We start from the raw sequence: 23,147 nt of genomic DNA, 5'->3' as shown, positions 1-23,147 counted from the left end.
CACCAGGTCGGCGCTCTTGAGGTAGGGCGGCGCGCCGGATATGGTCACTTTCACCGCCGGCGCGGCCAGGGGGGTGCACTGCACAAACAGCCCCCCCTCTCCCCCGACGATGAGCCCCGCTTCTACGATGCGTGCCGCTCCCTCCACCCCGGCCACGTACACCGCGTAGCCGCGGTTCTCCCGCCGGATAACCCGGATGGCCGCCAGGCCGACGTGCTCGGCCACCGCGGCGGCGATGTCGTCGGGCGGGGTCTCCGGAGGAGGGAAGCAGATTAAACCATGCTCATCCGTCAGGGCTTCCAGGTGCTCGTGCTGTGCCATTTCGTTTGTATGGCCACAGCACTGAAGCACGAGCAAAACGAAATAAATAAATAACCCCAAATTTATTAAAGCTGTAAGATGGAGGGAGACGAAGAAAAAGTCCCCTCCCTCCCTCCTGGGGGGGGGGGGGGGGAGAGACAGCGAGAGACAAAGAGGGACGACGCACGACAACAAGAGGACTCACACCGCGAGAGGAACACGACGAGAGAGAGAGAGAGACACGGAGGGAGAGAAGAACACACACTACACAGACACCGCGAGGTACACAGGGGGGGGGGGGCAGAAGAGAGGGAGACACGGAGGGAGGGGGGGCAGGGAGAGACACGGGGGGAGGGAGAGACACGGAGGGAGAGCGTCACACAGCGACAAACACCGAAGGGGGACACAGGAAGGGGAGACACACAGAGAGAGAGATACACACAGACAAACACCGAGAGGGACACAGAAGGAGAGGGACACAGAGGGAAGGACGCACAAAGACAAACACCGAGGGGGGCGACACAGACGGAGAGAAACACAGAGAGAGAGAGGCACACACAGAGAGAGAGAGACACAGAAGGAGAGACACAGAGAGAGACACCGAGAGAGAGGCCCACAGAGAGAGAGGGGGAGAGGGAGAGAAGCGACCACACCCGGCCCAGGCTGCTCGACCAGCACACCTGGGCGTGGTGCCGTGGGGACGGGGGAAAAACACACAAAACAAATAAAAACCAGCACCACGTGAAGGAAACGGAATACTCACAGTGAGGAAGAGAATATTGTTGAGCACAACGTTTAAATAAACGAAGGAAAACGGTGGGGTAAGCGTCTAAAACGCGTCCACTCTCTCTAGGCTAGGCTCAGGCTCACACCTGAGCCCAGGCCTCCACCCACACCAACGTTAGGGCGGGAGCAGCTCGTTCGTGCGACCGCACCCCACGGTGGCGAGAGAGAGAGAGCGAGAGAGAGACTTTTGACTTTTATAACAATTTTATTCCCCCAGCGCCAATGGCGCCGGAGTCTTTCCGTGCATCAAAACGAACGTACATGCCTTTATGGCAACAGCATTCACTTCATTTTGATCACCAAACAGAATGTACATGCCTTCATGGTAACAACATACACTCCACTGATCGTCACGCAACACATCGCCGCCGCATCACAGTCAGTGTCCGAAGTCATTCCGGGCTTTGACACCCTTTCGCCTAGCAGGGCCCCTCCTGCTCCTCCACACCCTCCTCTCCTGGTGGGGGGGAGGGGGAGGGTGGCAGCTTCCTCACTTTTGTCATCATCACCTTCAGTCGGTACACCTCCTGCCGGTTGAAGCCGTATCTGTGCGGGTCCTTGACCACCGTCTGTGCCACCTTGATGAAAGCTCCCCTGTCGGGGAACCTGTCCCGCACATGAATGTTCCGTGCCCCGTACACCCGCTTCATCCATTGGAGGATGTCAGCGGGTGTATACGTTCCTGGCTCGCGCCTGTTCCTCCACCCTGAGAGCTTTTGGGGGGTATGTCTTCTCCTCCTCGTCCCAATCGTTCTCAGGGTCCCCACCGTCAATAACCACGTCGGCGCCGGCCCCTCCTTCCGCCTCCGCCGACCCTCCTGGAGCCGGGGCCTCCCCGGGCTCGAGCCCAATTTTGGGCGTTTTCTTCTTCTTCGTCCTCTCTTTCACTCCGTCGTCATACATCTTCGGGGTGGGCGGAGGGGTGCCCTTCACCGGCATGAAACCGCTCGGTACACCGTTGTCATCGTTGTCGGGCCACCCACCGATGGCGATGAGGGCAGCGCCACCTCTCACGTCGGTGCAGCTCTCCTCTTCCACCTCCACCGCCCCATCTGGGGCCGGGGCCTCGCTGGGCACGATCCCGCGCGCAGGAAGCCCACTCCCCCCAGGGTCCGTGTTCACCTCCTCCAGCACGGGCGAAGAGGTGCTCCCCGGAGCCTCAATGCCACCCGGCACCGCCACGGCGCCGGCAGCAGCCTCCGCCTCCTTTCTTTGCCGTGCTGGAACGGGCGAGGCCGGAAACGGTCGCGGCGCTCCTCCGGTCTTCGCCGCCAGGTGCGCACTGCCGCCAATCTCCATAGCCTCCCCCTCTTTATCCGCCGAGCAGCTGGTTCGTCCGGCGGCACTTTCCTCCTCGATTACCTCGGGTTCTACACTCCCTTCTCGGTCACCTGTCAGGCCGTACGAAGGGTGGCTTCCCGGAGCTGCGTCGTCGCTCGGCACCACGCTGGCGCCGGCGGCAGCTGCTGGCTCCTCTCCTCCCATCGCCGGGGTGGGTGGGGTCGGGCTCGGCAACCGCGTTCTCAGCCCGTTCGTATTCGCCGAGTCCGCGTTGTCGGTGGCCTCCATGGCTTCCCTCCCCGTTTCCTCCGGACAGCTGGCCGGCCGATCGATGTCGCCGGCTGCGGCTGGCCGCTTGAGCTGTTCCGTCAGCCCGTTTCCGTGCCTCCTCTTCCTCCTGGCGCTTTTGATGACGGCGGCCCCATTGCTGTCGGCTCCCTCGTGAGGTTCCGACTCCCCGTGCTCCGGCACGGACTCGGCACCACCACTCTGCTGCTGTTGTTCCCGCCCCGCGTCTGCGGTCCAACTCGGCACACAACAGTCAGAGTTTAAGCGTCAGCGTGCCGTTTTCGCAGGAGCAGAGCGCTTGGCCGGCTTCCCACCTTTTCTGGAAGGCGCTGTAGTCTCCGCCCACCTGGCTATAATACTCGTGCTCCAAATGGAGCCTCGCCCCTATCAGGCCCTTCATCATGGCCACTGCCGAGCAGTTTCTGTAAGTGATTGCGTCGTTCTTTAGTCTTCCTTTTTTTCGTGTTTTGTAAATTGCCAGCTTTGCTTGCACGACAACGAAGTTTGCTAGCGCATGGCGTTTGTTCGCGCTGCGTTGCACTCCACACACGAGCGTGCTTTTAAAAAAGGGTATCTCTAACTTTTGGAAGACGGACCCTAGCGCTCGGAAGAGTGGCGCCAGTCTCTGACATTTTATGTATATATGGGCGAGGTCCTCTCTCTGGCCACAGAACACGCACGCGTCGGGTGCTCCTAGGGGTGACCCTCTCCTCCCACGCCGCCGAGGGCAGCGCCCAGTGGGCCAACCTCCATTGGAGGTCCCCGCTGCGCTTTGCCACCGGGGCCTTATACATTTCTGCCCACTGAGGGGTGACGTCAATTAGTGGGGGAGAACACCTCCGCCCACCTCGTGCAGGGCAGGTTTTCAAGGGCCCGCCGGTGCAGAGCCTTTACACAGCAGTTGGATAATGCCTTCTTGGAGGCGCTCTTTAGGGCGCCGTTTTCGCAGTTCCCGAGTTTCAGCAGCATCCCTGCGTCACATCGCCCAGAGGGCTGGACGCTGGCGATGCGCAGCTCAGGGAAGGCGGGAGGGGATGTGTGATCGATGCCTGCGTCTCCCGGTGCGTTCAGGTGCAGGGTTTTTGCCGCCGCGAGTGTCGTGTGCAGTATCTTTTCTCCGGCCAGTATGGTGCGGAGGCCTGCGGTCCGGCTTATTTCAGCCGCACTTTTCCATCGAGGTCTCCGACCGTCCGCACTCCGGCTGTGGCGAAACGATGCGCCATTGTCTTCTCCTGCCGAAGCTCCATAAATAGGCTGTTGTAAAATAGGGGTTCCCTCATGAAGGCGCCTATGCCACAGTACGGATTTCCCCTTCCCCACTCCAAACTCCGCCACGCTTCTGCTTTTTAGTCAATGTGGGCAAGGTCCGCAAGGAAAAGTTCCTTCCCGTACCCCATTCGTCCCCCCGCGTGCCTCAGCAGGGCGATGGCCAGCGATTTCCATGGCGCCTCGTTTGGGTCATGGAGTAGGCTCTTCACGGCTTGAAGACGAAAACCATGATCCAGGCGGCGATATCCGTCAGGCCCTGCCCACCTTCGTCCAACGGCAGATGGAGGACACCCGGTCTTAGCCAGTGTTTGCCTGCCCAGACGAGCGCTTTGTTCGCTTTCGCTATCAGCCATCCAGGGGGCTGGAGGGCTTTCGTTCTGTGCCACAGTATTGAGGCGGCAAGATTATTCGCGATCAGCGTCCTCCCTCGAAAGGACAGGTGTTGTAGGAGATGTTCCCACGCTCCCAGCTTTGCCTCAAGCTTCTCGAGTAGGTCTGACCAGTTTTTCTGGACCCTCTGAGGGTTGCCTAGGGTAGACACCGAGATATCGGACCCCGTCCTCCTGCCACGTTACCCCGCCTGGGAGGGTCTTCGGCTGCGTGGGATTCCGTGGTCCGACTCTCAGCGCCGTGCACTTCTGCCAATTCACTTTGGCACTTGTGGCGTTTTCGTATTTTTTTACAGCCCGGCACAGCGCAGGCGACGTCATCCTGGTTTTTAACTACTACGCATATGTCGTCCGCGTATGCTGAGAGCTTGACGCTCGCTTTGTCGGGTCCTGGAATGTCCAGCCCGGTTAGGGTATTCCTCAGGCTTCTAAGGAGCGGCTCCAGCGACAACACGTAGAGGAGCCCTGACAGGGGGCATCCCTGCCTTACTCCCCTCGTTACGGGGAAAGGACGGCTCAGGCGTTGGTTTATCTTGAGAATGCTGTGGACGTTGGTGTACAGTAGTTTGACGTATGTTGTAAAAGTAGTACCGAAGCCGAGAGAGAGTAGGAGTTACTCCAGGTACCCGTGGTCTACTCTGTCAAAGGCCTTCTCCTGGTCCATGAAGAGTAGCCCTGCCGCTGTGTTCTGCATTTCAGCCACGGATATAATGTCTCTTACCGTGTGTATATTACTGTGAATGCTACGGCCCGGAACACAATACGTCTGTTCATTCTGTATGATGAGACCCGCCACGGTCTTTAGGCAGTTCGCCACAGCCTTGGCGATGATTTTGTAGTCCGTACACAGCAGCGAAACGGGCCGCCAGTTTCTAATTTGTCACAGGTCACCTGTTTTTGGCAGCAGTGTTATAACTGCCCTTCTGCAGCTCAAAGGCATTTCTCCCCTCCTCAGGCTTTCCCCCAGCAGTTCCAGCAGGCAGGGGCCGAGCATGTCCCAAAACGCCGCGTAGAATTCTACTGGTAACCCGTCGATTCCCGGGGACTTCCCTTTCGGCAGCCCTTCCATGGCGATGCGCAGCTCCTCCAAGGTAAGGGGCTCTCCAGTCTTTCCCTTTCCTCACACCCAAGGGTGGTACCTCCCTCCAAGAGCTCCTCGACCGCTCCCTTCTGCGTATGCTCGCTCCGGAGTAGGTCAGAGTAATATCGCGTAGCGATCTCCCTAATTTCCTTTTCGTCCGTCGTTATCGCCCCTTCTTCAGTGGACAGACTTAGGATGGCATTGCCGTTGCGCGAGGGTGGGGGGGCGCTTCTGTCACCTTTTCCAAGTCTAAAAAAATACTTCAAGGGTGAGTCTGCGTGCGTGAGGTGTTGCATCTTCTTCCTTACAAAGGAGGCGTGCGCTTACTTGTCTGTGATGCTCCTGAAGAGTTGGCGCCGTTCCAGCAGGAGGAGCGGCTCATCTCTATCCTCGTGTGCGTCTGTGGCTGTACTTATCCCGGCTTCGAGTCGCAGAAGCTCGTCTGCTAGGCGCCCTACCGCATCACGTTTAATGGCAGCCCGCTGTCCCGCGAGCTGCAGGCTGAGCGCTCGAACTTGCGTTTTCAGAGTTTCCCATTCCTGCGGGCCGGAGCCGGAGCCGAAGGTGGTCTGCTCCCTCCTCCAGTGCGGCCAGCAGGCCACGAAGGCTGTTTTGAAAACTTTCTCTTCCAATTGCCCTACGTCCAGCCGCCAATAGGGGCAGTGGCGCGACTCTCCATGGACTCGCAGCGACGTCGAAATCAGATGATGGGTCGGAAAACCCAGACGGGTCTATTCTACTATTGCCCAGCAGGTTCACCCCTTCCTCGTTTATGTATATTCTATCGAGTCTGGCCAGGCTCATTTTTCCTTGGGCAGGCTCGCGGTGCCACGTATACTGTCGTTGGGATGGGTGTTGTAGCCTCCACGCGTCCGTGAAACCGAAGTGTTGTAGAATTTTGGCGAGTGGACGTGCAGACTCCGGGTGTGGTTCCGGGCTATTTCGGTCAAGCGCTGGGTCGAGGGTGCAATTCCAGTCGCCCCCTACGACTGCAATTACTTCGTCTTCATTAAATTTTTTAAAGTGCGACGCAATGCATTGGCGAAGAAGACTTCTCTCTCCTTGCTTTTACTGGGTGCGTATACGTTTATAACTCTGTATTTCGTGCCGCCGTATGCAAAGTCCACCGAGATCAGGTGTGCCGCTAGAATTTCTCTGTAAACTATTCTCTCCGGAGTGAACCCTTGCCTGAGCAGGATCGCGACGCCCGCACGGTTTCCCTCCCCATGACTAAAGAAGCCCGGGGTGTTTGTAAGGTGTTGTCGCTGATCATGAAGAGAGGCGTCGAGGTGGGTCTCCTGCAGGAGCGTTACATCCGCCTTGTGTTCATTTACAAAGGTGCAAATGCGGTGCCACCTCTCATCACCTGGCTCCATTGCAGTTTAAGCTCGAGACCTTGATGTTGAGGGCCATCGTGATTTTAGATGTCAATTGTAACATCGACCCTGGGGGGGCCCTCTTGGAGGAGGAGGTGTTCCCTCTTCATTGCTTGCCCCATTTTCCTCAGTCGGAAAATCTCCTGCTTGGTGAAGTCATATGACTCCGGTGTGATCTGTATTTTCCGGGACGTCTTCAAGAAGCCCTGTAGGTCGGGGAAGGTCACTTCATGTATGATCCCCCGCTTTTTGTAGTTTTGCCTGAGGTAGAGGAGGATTTCCTCGGGCGCGTACTCCCGTTCTGTCGCCACACTGGAGTAGCTCCTTTCGCTCGCGGCTCCATCCGCGTCGTATTCCGACTCCGCGTCGCTCGCATCCTCCTCTATGGCTGCGTGGGTTTCAGTTGGGTCGGGTCGCTCCGAGGCACTTCCTAGCCCGATCTGGCTCTCCTCCATGGTTCCCTCCTCCCGCGCTCCGTCGGGCGGAGGGGGGGGGATGTCTCCGAGCTCCGTGTGTTTGACGAGCACCACGTCGGCCTCCGGCCCCCCTCTCTCTCCCTCTGAGGGAGGGGGGAACACCGGGTCCAGGTTGGGTGGTCGTTCCTCACCTCCGTTTTCGCCAGGCGAGTCGGCTCTATTGTTGTTCTCCATCGCTGCCACCTGCGGCTCGGTCTCGTCACCGCGGTCTGCTACTGCGTGGTGGTGACCGTTCAGCTCATCGCTGCTGCCGTTACCGCTGCTGCCTTCGCCTTCGGTTGCAGCTGTCGCTGCGGCCACTGTACGTTTTGGCCGGGTGCCACCGCCTCCTTTCGCTGCGGTGTCCCTCCTGGCCTTCCTTTTCCGCGACTCGACGACGGTGAACTCCCCTTCCCCGTCGTCATCCATTGCTTTAGTACAGCTTGCTGCATCGTTGGTGGGAGGGTGTCGCTGCTGCTGTTGTTGTTGCTGTCGCTGCTTGCCTTCCCCCGACTGCTGCTGCTGCTGTTGCCGCTGCTGCCGCCGTGGTGGCGGCGGCGGCGGCAGCATTTGCTGCGGCGGCGGCGGTGATGTTATCTGTTGCCGCTGTCGCGACGGCAGCGGCGGTGGTATCTGCTGCTGGCCGCTGCTGCGTCACTTCTGCCTCCTGTAGTGGTGCTGCCTCGGGTGGCGCCGTCTTTGCCTTCTTCTCCTTTGGGCAGCTCCTACGGGTGTGCCCCATGCCACCACACCCGTAGCATCGTGGCGCCGCCGACGAGGCATAAACCGTGTAGGTATGTCCTTCTATTGTGTACTTAAAATGTAAGTCAAAGTCCGTTTTTCCGTCCTTGGGTATCATGTACGTCTGGCGTTGCAAGGACATCACGTGCGCCAGCTTCGGGTTTCGTGTTCTGAGCGGCAGCATTGTCACGTTCGTGACCACTGTCCCGAAGCGCTGGAGGTCTTGCTTCAGCGCCGTACCTTTCAGAAACGGGGGGGCTCCTGAGATGAGCACCAGGATGGCTGGTGTCGAGAGCGAGGTGCACTGCACGTACAAGTCCCCGATGGTGATCCCTGTCTCTGCCAGGCTTGCCACCATTTCTTCTCTCACCACATACGCGACCACACCGCGGTCCTGCCTTTGCGCAGTCAGGACGCCGGCATAGCCCACAGACTCGGCCACCGCCTCTGCGACGGCCTCGGCTGTAGTCTCGGGCGGCGGGAAACAAATTATCCCATTTCCCCTCGCCAGACACTCCAGCCTGGGATACTGGAAAGCGGGGAGGGGGGGGTGAGCAGTGCCGGTGTCTTCGAGTGTATTTATGTTGAGAGCGTTCCGCGTAATATCTTCTCCACGGCTAGCATTGTGCTGAGGCCCGCGGTGCGGCTTATATCGGCTGCGTTCCTCCACTTTCGGCGGCCGTCGTGGGTTTCCACCAGATCACCGACTGTTCTCACCCCGGCTGTGACGAATCGATGAGCCATCAGTCTTCTCTTCTCTCAGCTCCCCGAAAAGGTTATTAAAAAACAGGGGCTCCGTCAGGAAAGCATTCGTACCGCAATATGGACTTGCCCTGACCCACTTTAGGCTTTGCCACGCCCTCCCCTAGGCTCCGGTAGTATGGTGGCAGCCCACTGCAGTCAACCAGGACGAGGTCCATGAGGAACAGTTCGTTTCCATATCCCATTCGTCCTCCGGCTTGCCTTAGCAGAGCGAGGGCCAGCGATCTCCACGGTGTTTCTTCTGAATCGTAAAGTATGGTCTTCACGGCCTGGATTCGGAAACACATGATTCTGGCGACAACATCTATTAAACCCTGTCCGCCTTCGTCCAGTGGCAGGTGAAGAACACCGGGTTTAAGCCAATGTTTTCCTGCCCAGACGAAGGAGGCAAGTGACCTATTCGCTTTTGATATTAGCCATTCTGGAGGGGAGAGGGTCTTTGTTCTGTGCCACAGTACAGAGGCGGCTAAGTTGTTTGCAATATGCGTTCTGCCTCTGAAGGACATTTGTGTGAGGAGGTGTGCCCATGCTTTCAATTTGGCTTCGAGCCTCTCAATTAATTCCGTCCAGTTCTTTTCGACTATCTGGGGTTTGCCCAGATAGACTCCGAGGTATGAGATCCCGTCGTCCCACCACTTAACTCCGCTCGGGAGGGGTACGGGTTGCGTGGTGGTTTGCGGCCCGACTCGCAGCGCCGTGCTCTTTCGCCAGTTGACTTTTGCGCCGGTGGGATTCTCATAGGCTTGCACTGCACGGCGTAGCGAGTCGACATCTTCTCGATTATTGATTATTACGCATACGTCATCGGCATATGCAGAGAGTTTGATGCTTGCCTTGTCGGGGCCTGGAACCACAAGTCCGGTCAGAGTGTTCTTCAGTCTTCTGAGGAGCGGTTCTAAGGACAGTGCGTATAGGAGCCCTGAGAGGGGGCATCCTTGTCTCACTCCTCTTGTTACCGGGAAGGGGCGACTCAGGCGCTGGTTTATCTTTAGGGTGCTGTATATCAGTCCCTCCAGAAAAACGCGGAGTTTTTTGGTGATTGTTGCGGGCAAAAATCGTTGATTATGCGGCACGTTTTCTTAAAAAATGCGATGGAATATGCGGGATATTTATGCAATTTTATGCGATTAAATTGCGGGAACTTGCAAAAATTGCGGGAACTTGCAAAAACTGCGGTTTGATGAAAAAGAGAAAAAAAAGTGATTCCCCCAACACCCTATTCACTAGGCTACTACTTTAATGTAAAGAGTCATTTCTTATTACTTCCTATGATAAGCAAGCATACTACATCACAGAAAGTGCTGGGAATATTTAAGTTCTCATCTTGTTTTATTTCAGACCTTAACAAACAGATGGCTCAAACTTACAAAACATTGAGTCGAACAAGTTATGTAGCTTTACAAAATGAATATGCTACAACTTCTGTAAAAATGAATAAATAAAATATTAAAAAATAAAATGTGTGCTTCCTGTTTTACAGAGGTAGCTATACAAAACAGACATCTTCTGTTAAAATAAGTGTTTTCAGTGCACAGTAACGTAAGCAATACAGTAACAGTACAGTCTTACAGTAATGTAAATGTACATACTACTAACAAAAAAGTGCAATCTTACAACTGTAATGAGTGACGTCACTTCATAACGTTCCCATGGCAACAGGGGAAATGGCTGCGCTTGTGTGAAGTAAACGCAACATTTTTCAACTTTCTGCTAAGATATATGTGACTTTTTGCAACGAAAATGCGGGGATTATGAAATCATGCAAGCCCGCATATTTTGCGCGCGGAAATCTGCAATTTATGCGGCGAAAGTGCGGCGTATTTGAAAAAACGCGCCCCCCGCATAAATATGCGGACTTTGGCTGATTTTGCGTGGAATCTTGCGATCGCATAATCGCGTTTTTCTGGAAGGACTGGTATATGTTGGTGTACAGGAGTTTTATGTACGTTGTGAAAGTTTGTCCGAACCCGACGGAGAGTAAAAGCTTCTCCAGGTATGCACGGTCTACCCTGTCAAAGGCTTTTTCTTGATCCATTAGTAAGAGTCCCGAGTTTATGTTCTGGATTTCTGCTAGGGATATGATGTCTCTGACTGTGCTTATATTGTTATAGATGCAGCGGCCGGGGATGCAGTAAGTGTGTTCCTGTTGTATGACGTGACCCGCTACAGTCTTCAAGCGGTTCGCTATTGCCTTGGCAAATATTTTGTAATCCGTGCACAGAAGGGATACTGGCCGCCAATTCTCTCTTCGCCGGAGATCTCCTTTTTTGGGCAGCAGCGTTACCACTGCCCTCCTGCAGCTGAGTGGCAGCTCTCCCTTTTGTAGGCTTTTCATCAATATCTTGAGCAGGCAGGGGCCGAGCACGTCCCAAAAGGTTGCGTAAAACTCTACTGGGAGCCCATCAATCCCTGGGGATTTTCCTCTGGGTAGCCCTGCCATCGCAATACGTAGCTCTTCTAGGGTGATGGGGGTTTCTAGTTTTTCTCTTTCTCCCTCCTCCAGGGTGGGGCCCCCTTCTATGAGTTTTTCGGCCGCTTCTTCCTGCGTGTTTCCGCCTTGGAGCAGGTTTGAGTAGAAGCGTGTGGCGATCCTCCTAATTTTCTCTTCAGCAGTTGTTATTATACCCTCCTCGGTCATCAGGCTTGAGATGTTATTCCTGTTGTTTGAGGGAGGGTTGCCGTTTTTATTGTTGTTACTATGTTGAAAAAAGTACTTGGAGGGCGAGTCTGCCTGTGCAAGGTGCTGCATCCTATTTTTGACGAAGGAGTTGTGTGCTTGTTGGTCGGTAATGGTTTTAAAAAGCTGCCGTCTTTCTAGCAGCAGTGGTGACCCGCTCTCCTTTTCTTGTGTGTCTCTGCCTGACCCTATTTCTGCTTCGAGCCGTAGTAGTTCGTTCGCTAGGCGCTGCACCGCATCTCGTTTGACAGCGGCGCGTTGGCCCGCGAGCTGCATGGAGAGGGCTCTGATTTGTGCTTTTACGGTTTCCCACCATTGTGGGCTGGGGCCGGAGGTGTCTTGGGTTTTTTCCCAGTTCGGCCAATAGGCCGTAAAGGCTGCTCTGAAATCCTTTTCTCCAAGTTGTTCCACATCCAGCCGCCAGTAGGGGCAGCGGCGCAGCTCTTTAGGCACTTGCAGCAGCGCCATGATTAGATGGTGGTCGGAAAAGCCCGACGGCTTTATTTCGCAGTCTCCAAGCAGGTTTACGTTTCCGTCATTGATGTATATACGGTCAAGCCTGGCAAGACTTATCCTGCCTTGGGGGGTTACGCGGCACCATGTATATTGTCGCTGGGTTGGGTGCTGCAGTCTCCATGCGTCTGTGAATCTAAGGTGTTGTAACATGCTTGCGAGCGGTCGTGCAGACTCTGGGTATGGTTCGGGGCCGTTGCGGTCGAGTGTTGGGTCGAGCGTACAGTTCCAGTCCCCGCCTACGACCATAATCACCTCATCCGCTTTGCCTGCTTCTAGGGTGTTTCGCAGTGTGCTGGTGAAGAACTGCTCTCTCTCTCTCTCGGCTTTTGCTTGGCGCGTATACGTTCAGACACCTGAACCTCGTGTTGTTGTACACAAAGTCCACTGAGATCAGGTGTGCCCTTTTGATTTCTTTAAAGACCACTTCCTCCGGGATAAATTTTGGGCCGAATAGAATTGCAACACCTGCGCGGTTTTCTTCTCCATGACTGAAAAAAAAAGTTTGGCTGTTTATGAGATGTTGACGTTGGTTGTGGAGAGTGGCGTCGAGGTGGGTCTCCTGTAGGAGTATTACATCTGCTTTGTGCTCGTCCAGAAAGTTGCAGATGCGATGCCACCTTTCGTCACCTCAGGCTCCGTTGCAATTGAGGCTCGAGATCTTGACACCGGAGGTCGCCGTGGCTTTAGGTTTCGGTTGTGACATCGACATTTTTGGGGGGGGGCACTCTAGAAGGGAGAGGTGCTTCTTTTTAAATTTTGCATTAGCGCCTTTAGCCAGTGGTTTTCCTGCGGGGCGAAGTCGTAGGAGTCCGGCGTGCGCTGTATCTTCTTGGCTATCTTTAAGAAGCCTTGTAGGTCGGGGAAGGATTTTTCGGGTTTGGTCCCACGCTTTTTATAGTTTTCCCTGAGGAATTTGAGGATTTTTCTGGGCGCGTACTCCCGTTCCTTCGTTACGTTTGAGGTAGCTCTTCTCACTTGTGTCGTCAGCGTCGGATTCTGACTCGTCATCCGAATCCTCCCCTGCGACCGTGTGAGTCTCGGGTGGGTTGAGTCGTTCCGAAGCCCCCCCCCCAGCTCGAACTGGCTCCCTTCCATGGCCTCCTCTACCAGCACCTCGTTGGGTGAGGGGGTGGGGTGGTCGGCGTCCTTGGGCGCCATGTTCCCGGCGAGTGTAGCGGTGGTCTCCAGCCTCCCTCTCTCTCTCTCCGGGGCTGCTAAATCTGAGTTCGGGTCTGGTGGTCGCTCGTCACCTCTGCTGTCATCAAGCAGGTCGGCTTTGTTGTTTTCCTTCGCCGCTTCCTGCGGCTCGGGCTCGTCGCCACGTTCTGTTGTTGTGTTGTGGCGGTCGTTCTGCTCGTCGCTGCTGCTGTTGCTGCTGTTTTTATTTGCGTTTTGGGCGGGTGCCACCGCCTCCTCCTACTGCGGTGCCTCCTCTAGCTTTCCGTTTTCGCGACTCAACGACAGGGAAGTCCCCCTCCCCGTCGTCATCCATCGGTTGAGCGCAGCTCACAGTAACGTCGGTGGGGGGGTGTTGCTGCTGTTGTTGTTGCTGCCTGCTCTCCACCGGCTGTTGATGTTGCTGTTGTTGCACGAGGCCTTTTCATAGACCGACACCGCCCGGCAGAGTGCGGAGACGTCCTGCGCGTCTTTGATCACAGCGCATACGTCGTCCGCATATGCGGAGACCCTTACGACTGCATTTTCAGGACCCGGAACCTTGAACCCGGACAGAGATTTCCTTAGGTGGCGCATGAGTGGCTCAAGGGACAAGGTGTAGAGGAGCCCCGAGAGAGGGCATCCTCGCCTGACCCCCCTCGTCACGGGAAAAGGGCAGCCAAGGCGTTGGTTTATTTAAATACGGCTGGATGTGCCCGTGTACAGGAGTTGCACGTGGGATATGAAATTCTGACCGAACCCGAATGAGACGAGCAGTTTCCCCAGGTACGCGTGGCTCACTCTGTCGAACGCCTTCTCCTGGTCCATGAAGAGGAGGCCTGAGTCCGTGTCGTGCATGTCCGCGAGGGAGATCACATCCCTGACCGTGCCGATGTTGTCATAATGCAGCGACCAGGGATGCAATACGCTACATCTGCTTACCAGTGGCAAAATATAGTAATAGGTTTTTACCTTTTCAACTGGTACAAAAACTGACATCTTTATACAAGGCATCATGTTTGCAATAACCACAACACAAGCAGTCAAAATGCAAACAAAAAGAAACAACTCTGATAATGTTTTTTTGAGTTGTACGCCTTTTGGCGTCATCTGGTCCAACACCAAGTGAGACTAGGCTCTATGAAAAGCTGTCTCAGGTGTGGACCAATCAACTTCAAGGATAGTGCATATCATTATCAGAGTTGTTTCTTTTTGTTTGCATTTTGACTGCTTGTGTTGTGGTTATTGCAAACATGATGCCTTGTATAAAGGTGTCAATTTTTGTACCAGTTGAAAGGGTAAAAACCTAATACTATGCTATACGCCTGTTCGGGTTCAACGAGCTGACCCACCACCATTTTAAGGCGGTTTGCCAGCACCTTGGCGAATATTTTATGGTCGGCGCACAGGAGGGACACGGGTCGCTAGTTTTCGATGCAACGCAGGTCCCCCTTCTTAGGCAGCAGGGTGACCACCGCCCTCCCGCAGCTCTGCGTGAGTTCCCCCTCCCGCAGGCTCTCCGTCAGCAGCCCCAGCAGGCAGGGGCCGAGCTCTTCCCAGAAGGCTGCGTAAAACTCCACTGGCAGCCCATCGATCCCTGGGGATTTGCCAGCTGCGAGTCCTTTCATGGCGGAGTGCAGCTCCTCCAGGGTGACGGGGCTTTCCAGACGATTGCTCTCAGAGTCCCCTAAGGTAGGGCCCCCCGTCTAGCAGTTCTTAGACAGCCTCGTCATGTATGCCCTCAGCTTTGAATAAATTGGAATAAAAATCCCTCGCGATCTTAGCAATTTCACGCTCAGCTGTGGCTATCTCCCCCTCTGGAGTTTGTAAACTTAGAATGTTGTTGTCATTGCTCGAGGGTTTGTTACGTAATCGAAATAAATACTTGGAGGAAGAGTCCATGTGTGCCAGGCGCTGCATTTTTTTGCACACGAACGAGCTATGCGCCTGCTGGTCTGTGACGGTCCTGAAGAGCCGCTGTTTCTCCAGCAGCACCACCCCCTTGTTGTGCGCGTCCTGGGATGAGCCCAGCTCCGCCTGGAGTAGCAGCAGCAGCTCGCTCTGTAGGTACTGTACCGCCTCCTCCTTGGCGGTGGCGTGCTGGCTTGAAAGCTGTAGACAGGGCCCTGATCTGTGCTTTCGTGTTTTCCCACCATCGCTGGCCAGAGCTGAAGCTGCTCCTGGTGGTCACCCAGTGTGCCCAACAGGCCTTAAATGCCTCCGTAAAGTTTTGTCTTCGAGCAGCCACACGTCGAGTTTCCAGTAGGCGCAGCGACGCTTCTCTCTGGGGACACGCAGTAGTACTGAGACCAGGTGGTGGTCAGAGAACCCGGACGGGACGATTTTACTGCCACCGAGTAGATTGGCACTGCCTGCGTTGATGTAGAGTCGATCCAGCCTGGCGAGGCTCATCCTCCCTTGAGAGCCAGAGCGGCACCAAGAATACTGCCGCTGGGCTGGATGTTGAGTCGCCACGTGTCGAGCAAATCCAGTTGCTGCATTATGTCGGCTAACGCCCGTGCGGATTCCGGGTGAGGCTCAGCGCTGTTGCGGTCGAGAGCCGGGTCGAGGGTGCAGTTCAGATCTCCCCCAAAGACCGTCGTCCACACTACCTGCCTCCAAGGCATCCCGCAGCATGCTGGAGAAGAAGCGCTTCCTCTCACGGCTCCTGCTTGGCGCATACACGTTGAAGCACCACAGCCTCGTGTTGTTGAACACAAAGTCCACTGAGATCAAATGCCCTTTCAGAATCTCCTTGAAGACCACGCCCTCCGGAAGAAACTTTGGGCCAAACACGATTGCGACCCCAGCGAGGTTGTCTTCGCCGTGACTAAAGAAGGCCTGTAGAGTGGCGTCAAGGTGCGTCTCTTGTACGAAAGTCACATCTGCCTTTTGATGGTTGAGAAAGCAACAGACACGGTGCCACCTTTTGTCACTGCGAGCACCGTTGCAATTCCAACTTGACACCGGAGGCCATGGTATTAGGTGTTGGCAGTGGCTGCAGGGGGACACTTTGGAAGGGAAGTGCTCCCCCTCTTTTTGCACCAACGCCTTCAGCCGGTAGCATTCTCGCGTGGTGAACGCAAATTTTTGCGGTTCGCGATATATTTTCGGTGCGGTCTTCAAGAAGCCCAGCAAGTCGGGGAAGAACGCCTCGACGCCGACCCCACGCTTCCTGTAGGTACAACGGAGGAAGTGGAGGATCTTGTCAGGTGCGTATTCCCGCTCCCCCCTAACTTGCGAGTCGCTCCTCTCGCTCACAGTTCTCGTCGACGTCAGACTCTGACCCCTCGTCGTCAGAGTTTTCCTGCGTGCCCGCGTGAGGCTCGGGGGCCACCTCTTCTGTCGTGCCACGCAGAGCCGGGGTCGGCTCGGGCCGGCTCTCCTCTGCGGGCTCTGCAGCCATCACCTCGTCGGGTGAGGAGGTGGGCTGACCGGCACCCTCGAGCGCCGGTGGGTGGGCCTCGTCAGTGGCGTTCGCCACGTCCTGTGGCTCGGGCTCGTCGCCACGCCCTGCTGCTGCATCTGGGCGGTTGTGCTGCTTGTCGTTGTCCTCGGCGGAGGCCGTGCGCTCAGGAAGGGTGCCACTGCGCCCTCCCACTGCAGGGCCGCCCTTAGCCGTGCACTTCCGCGACTCAACGACGATGAAGCCATCCCACTCGCCGTCAGTCGCTGACTTCGCGTGGTCAGCCGCAGAGTCGGTGGGGTCCTGCTGCTGCTTCTGCCGCTGCAGTCCATCCTGCTGCTGCTGCAGACCCTCCTGCTGCTGCTGGTCCTGCCTCTGCTGCTGTTGCTTGTGCAGCTGCTGCAGCGGCGGCTCGTCCTGCTGCTGCTGGTTCCACTGCTGCTGCGGCCGCTTCTGCTGCTGCTGCTTCTACTGCTGCGGCGGCTTCCGCTGCTGCTGCTGCAGCGGCTTCTGCTGCTGCGCTGCTTGTGTTTGCACAGGCTGAGCCGCCTTTTCCTTGGCTGGGCAGTTTTTCCGGGCGTGGCCGGCACCACCGCACCCGAAACACCGCGGCATGGCCGTGGAAGCGTACACGGTGTAGCCGTAGCCCTCGATCGTGTACTTAAAGGTCACGTTGAGGTCCGTGTTCGTGTCCTTCAGGATCACGAAGGTTTGTCGCTGGAGTGACATGATGTGTTGCAGCTTTGGGTCCCGTGTCCTCAAAGGCAACAGATACAGGTAGGATCAACAGGTTCCACACTGCCCACCAGGGATTATTTGAATGTCGTGCATATCCGGAATTCCGCCCACCCATGCACCGCCCCACCGAACACCGAGCTACGCCGCGATTGGTTGACGATGTCGGGGAGGGTGGGGGGAAGGGTCAACATGCCCACTCATCCAACTGCCCCCCCCCCTGAACGCCGTGCTGTCCAACCAAGTTCCTACCTGCCCACTCCGAAGGAATGTGATAATGCGCGAGACGACTGCCCAACCGCTCTAGGTCCCGCTGCAGTGCGGTGCTCTTGAAGAAGGGTGGCGCGTTGCAGATCGGCACTTTGACGGCGGGTGAAGAGAGAGGGGTGCACTGCACGAACAGCTCCCCCTTGATGTCGAGTCCCATCTCCACGAGGCGCGCCACCAAACTCTCCTCGGTCACGTAGAAGGCCTCGCCGCCCTTCTGCCGCTGGGCAATGAGGACGCCCGCCAGGCCGACGCGCTCGACCACCGTTGCAGTGACGTCCTCGATGGCGATCTCGGGTGGAGGGAAGCAGATGACTGCGTTCCTACGAGAGACAGAGCCCAGCTTGTCACAGCGTGTGACGAGAATACTCGACCCAAAAGTAAAAATGAATAATAAAAAATAATAATAATGATTAAAACTACAAAAAACAAATAATCTTTTTACAAGAGGGCAGGAGAAGAAAGAGAAAAGGAAAGCTGAAGCCGGACAGCAAGAGAGAGAGACGGAGGAGTGCTTTGATGGAATAGGTGAAACAGAGAGGGGGGGGAGGGTTGCAGCCCCAGGCCGCGACACCCAGCACACCTGGGGCGTGGTGGTGAGCGCTGTAGGGACGGAGTCACCCGTTAAAGAACCAGATAGAGAGAAAGCTGCACCACGTGGAAGACCAACACACAGAGAAGGGGAGATGGAAAGTTTAACTCAAACACACCCGCGATGGGGAAAGAGGAACAAGGAGAGAGGAGGAGGCTGCACGAGCAGCACACGTGGCGCGCCGTAGGGAAGGAAGGAAACACCAAACAATTCAAAATAGGCAGCACCACGTGAAGGGGAACAAAGTACTCACAGTGAAGGGGAGAGAGAATTGTTGAACTCAAAAGACGCAATAAACGAAAAAAACCAGCGGGGTACAACGTTTATAAACGTGTCCACCCTCTCAGGCTCGGGCCTGGGTGGTGAGAAGCCTATAGGCCTCTGAGCACGCCACGTGGGGAAGCAGAAACTCCGCCATGACGCAGCCTCTTCCCAGAATGCACAGAGAGAGACACGGGAGAGAGAGAGACACGGGAGAGAGAGAGACACAGACAGATACACACGGGGAGAGAGAGACACACAGAGACACACGGGGAGAGAGAGACACAGACAGATACACACGGGGAGAGAGAGACACAGACAGATACACGGGGAGAGAGAGACACACAGAGACACACGGGGAGAGAGAGACAGACACACAGAGAGACACAGACACACGGGGAGAGAGAGAGACACACACGGGGAGAGAGAGACAGACACACAGAGACACACGGGGAGAGAGAGAAACAGAGACACACGGGGAGAGAGAGAAACAGAGACACACGGGGAGAGAGAGACACAGAGACATACGGGGAGAGAGAGAGACAGACACACAGAGACACACGGGGAGAGAGACAGAGAGACACTGGAAGAGAGAGACAGCTTGAAAATTAGGAGAAAGACACACTAAAATTAAATAACCTCGCAAAATATCGAAATGTGATGTAATGCAACACAGAGAGTCGGTCAACACACAATTAACGCATAGCCTGGTTGATTACGTATTTCAAAGATTGCTAAGCTTGCATTGCCGTGCCACGTCGTCATCTTACTTGCGCAGCAGCAACACGTTGTCGTCCACTCATTGATATGCTAATTTTCTCTGCCCCCTCCCTCTCTCCGTCCCCGCCCCCCCTCCCTATATTTAAGGGACCGTCACAGTAACGACCCCTCTCTCTGTGCCGATATGTGTCCTCTCTCTGTGTGTCCTTGTGATGTCTGTCTGCTTGTATGTCTGTCTATAGTTTTCTAGTTAGATTTTTGTTGCTATTTCTCTTATGCCTGATGATGATTGCTTGTGTTGCAATCGAAACGTCGCTATTATTTTAATTTATTATTTTATCTTTAGACGTGACTTAACCGAAAGAACCAAAGAATAATTCCTGCAGTCACGAAAGCTCCAAAAATTAAAATTGTCGTCGAGTGTCAGTCGGGAATGCCTCCTCCTGAATCGCCAGGAGCATCGGCGCTGGGTTCTTCTCTCGTGTCGCTGCTGATGCAGAGCGACGAGGACAATTTGACATTGAGGCGATCAAGGCGGACCACGGCGGTCAGGAGTCAGCGGAGTGAGGGGCCGTCCATCAATGACGTCACTCACCTGGGGGGGGAGGGGTCAGACATTTGTGACGATGTGTGACGAGGGGGGGGGGGTGAGAAATGTGACGTCACATCAAAATGTGCAACTTTAAATAAATATAGACAACACGTTCTACTTAATTAAATAGACTTTGTAATAAATGTTTTCTCCTACAGCATCAGAGTGCAGCGCCACATTAAATACGCACTACAATGACAATAGTTTAAAGCGATTTGAAGCATGTTTTATATTTTTTGGGGGGGGGGCAGAGCTTTGTGACGTCATATTTGAGGTGGGGGGTCTGAATTTTTGTGACGCCGTGTGACGGGGGTGGGGGGTCCAAAATCGTTCAAAATCGCGTGACGTCATTTATGGACGTAACAAACCTCACTGGGGTGGTGGTGGGTGGTGGTGGGCTAACGACACATTTATACTCACGTGATCTAACTACAAAAAAACCTTTCATATGCACGTTAACTATAACCTGCTTTGACGAGGTTATCCTCTAACCTGTCCACGATGTGTCCCCAGTACGGGAGCCAGGCCCACTGACCCTCAGTGCAGTGTCGTTGTCAAGCTCATGGCAGCGCTTCGCCTATTCCAGAGTTTTGCAGCTGGCTGGGGAAGCTGTCGTAATGGTGAAACATAATAATAGGGCTCATTCTAGATTTGAAGCTTTCGTGACTGCCAGGATTCATACTCTTAGGTTTTTGCGGTAAAGTCACGTAGGTAAAAAATAAGTAATAAAAAATATATAAATAAAATAATAAATCACGACGTTTCGGAGGCAACACAAGTCTCCGTCATCAGGTGGGACCGTCACAGCTAAATTTACTGTCTCAAGTGACGAAAAATTCCAAGAGACAAGCCCTTAAATACAAGTTAATGGCGAGGGGGGAGGGGCTTATCTGAATGTGGTAGCCAGGGAATGGCACGGGGGGGGGGACTAAAAGAGAACAATAGTGCACCTCAACTCGGGGTTGTGGCCGGTGTTGGCTGATAATCAAAATAAAAGCAGTACTGTTAAACGCTGGGGATGTCAACACTCGGTAAAGTAGAATAGTACCTGTCAAATAAGATGGTACAAATGTGTAGTTAGGGTTCACCCTCTACGGTAATAAAACCAGGAGTTGTGTTGAGATTCTTGATTTGAAGCTTTCGTGACTGCAGGAATCCATACGCTTTGGTTCTTTCGGTAAAGTCACGTGGGTAGAAACGTCCCCAGCCCCAGCCTCACGTCATCTTCCCCAAGCGCTCACGCGGCCTCTCCCCCTACCCCCTTCCCCCCCTCTCTTACCGATATAACCTCTCGCCACGGCAGCTCTCCCGCCGACTTCAGCGTTAGTCTTGCTGTGGTTGTCCCACCTGATGAAGTCGTGCGCTTGTGTTGTGATCAAAATGTCGTGGTTTGTTTTATTTTATTTCTACCTACCGTGACTTTACCGAAAGAACCAAAGAGTTTGTGTCGAGATGTTCAAACGCCAAATAGTTGACATTTTGCAAGGCATCAAGTTTGCATCAACCACACATTAAGTCACGGAGGTACAAATTAATAAAAATATAATACATTTTAAAATAAACCAAAAACTACGACGTTTCAATCACGACACAAGCGATCGTCATCCTCTTTCCTCCTGATGGGAGTTGACTTTCTTGAAAGTGCTCGCGAATGCAGAAACCTCATTCCGAAAAACCGGCGGTTTACTGTTCCTTGGTACGAGTAAACGTAGTGGGGGGCGGGGGGGGAAGAGATAATTAATTCATCAGGCAGAGTCAGTGAAGGAGCGTCTCGCCCCAAACGTGACTTATCCACAAGAGGTTTTTGTTGGGTTACATCGCGTGAATATAAATGTGTCGTTAAACCCGCCACCACCAATCAGTAAGGTGGATGTCACGCAATCAAAACGTGCCAATTCGTTACGAGTGTAGTGTATAGTGTAGTGTATACTGTAGTGTGTACTGTAGTGTATAGTGTAGTGTGTATAGTGCAGTGTGTAGTGTAGTGTATAGTGTAGTGTGTATACTGTAGTGTGTACTGTAGTGTATAGTGTAGTGTGTATAGTGTAGTGTATAGTGTGGTGTATAGTGTAGTGTATAGTGTAGTGTGTACTGTAGTGTATAGTGTAGTGTATAGTAGTGTAGTGTATAGTGTCGTGTGTATAGTGTAGTGTATAGTGTGTGTATGGGGTGTGTGTATGGTGTAGTGTGTAGTGTATAGTAGTGTATAGTGTAGTGTATAGTAGTGTATAGTGTAGTGTATAGTAGTGTATAGTGTAGTGTATAGTAGTGTATAGTAGTGTATAGTGTAGTGTATAGTAGGTATAGTGTAGTGTATAGTGTAGTGTATAGTGTAGTGTATAGTAATGTGTAGCGTAATAGCGCCGGCTGGTGGACAACAGCGGCAACTGCGGTGGACAGACAGCACACAAGCCGGTGAGGGTGGTGAGGGTGTGCATGGTGTGTGGGCAGAGCGGAGGAACTAGGGCAAGGGTCACGGAGGACCCCGTCTGGAGCCCCTGGAACCTGCGGGTGAGTTCGTGAAGGGGGCGTGGTCAGGGCGGAGCCAGGACGCGCCGGGAGCATAAAAGGAGCCGAGAGTGGGGGGCTCAGGGCTGCCGGTGCTGGGAGTGGACTCGTCTCGTAGTCACTGCCGTCCCCGCTAGACGTCGCACTACAAGATAGTAGTTGGCTATCTCAGTCAGCGTCGTCAGTGTTAGACGACCAGTGTTGTGCACAGGCGAGGCTGAGCTCCTGTGGGGAGTTGTGGACGAGACCGGGAATGGTGTTAATAAAGGTGCCTCCTACAAACCTTGTCTCCGAATCATTGACACTACACGAGTACAGCACACTGGTGTGTTGGAGAGTAAACCCACTACGTTGCCTACGTGTTCAATTGTGTGACCCCTCGCGACAGAATTCACATGAACTCCTCTTGGCTGACACACGCCATCATCTCGAGTGATTTTGTTTGAGCCACGGATCACGGGGGATGGCACCGTTCCACTCAGGGCCACGGTCCTCTCCGAACTTCGAACGCCAACTGAAGCGAGGGGAAATTTGTGCATCAAGAAATGGTAAATGTTTAATGGTGATTACTACAATTAATGAATTATACAGAACAATGAGTGTTTTTTGTTTACCTTTGATGATAACGACGGACGTGGTGGTGAGGAATTTATGATGACTCCTCGGGGAGATGCAGGCATCTGCGTAAACCGCTGTTATCACTTTAGTACTCGGGGGGTGGGGGGGGGGTAGTGCATTGGCCTGCAACACTTTCCCTTATTTTGAATCATTGACCCAACGGTCGACTCGTTTGTACCAAAATGTGTAGAGTTGATTGTATTAAGTACGTATCAAGTTCAGAGCAGGATTACTGCGAGACTGAAGACAAAGCGGGCAGCCAAGGGGGCATTGCCTCATCTTCGCAGACAATTTCAAATGTATCCACAATGGAGTTTTTTTGGGGGGGGGGTTAGATTTTGTAACTAATTGGCACATTTAGTTTACGTGACA

General features: G+C 54.3%; 1 protein-coding gene across 2 annotated transcripts in view; it reads left to right on the top strand.

Annotated features, from left to right (window-relative positions):
• Positions 1–23,147, top strand: part of LOC133360786 (charged multivesicular body protein 1B1) — a 406,386-nt gene that overhangs the window by 314,101 nt on the left and 69,138 nt on the right. The window lies entirely within an intron of this gene.

The sequence above is a fragment of the Lethenteron reissneri genome, chromosome 69, assembly GCF_015708825.2.
Source record: "Lethenteron reissneri isolate LAM-NWPU_2019-01 chromosome 69, ASM1570882v1, whole genome shotgun sequence".
Lineage (NCBI taxonomy): Eukaryota > Metazoa > Chordata > Hyperoartia > Petromyzontiformes > Petromyzontidae > Lethenteron > Lethenteron reissneri.
The sequence above is the reverse complement of the archived record's forward strand: the minus strand, read 5'-3'. Positions and strand labels throughout refer to the sequence as shown.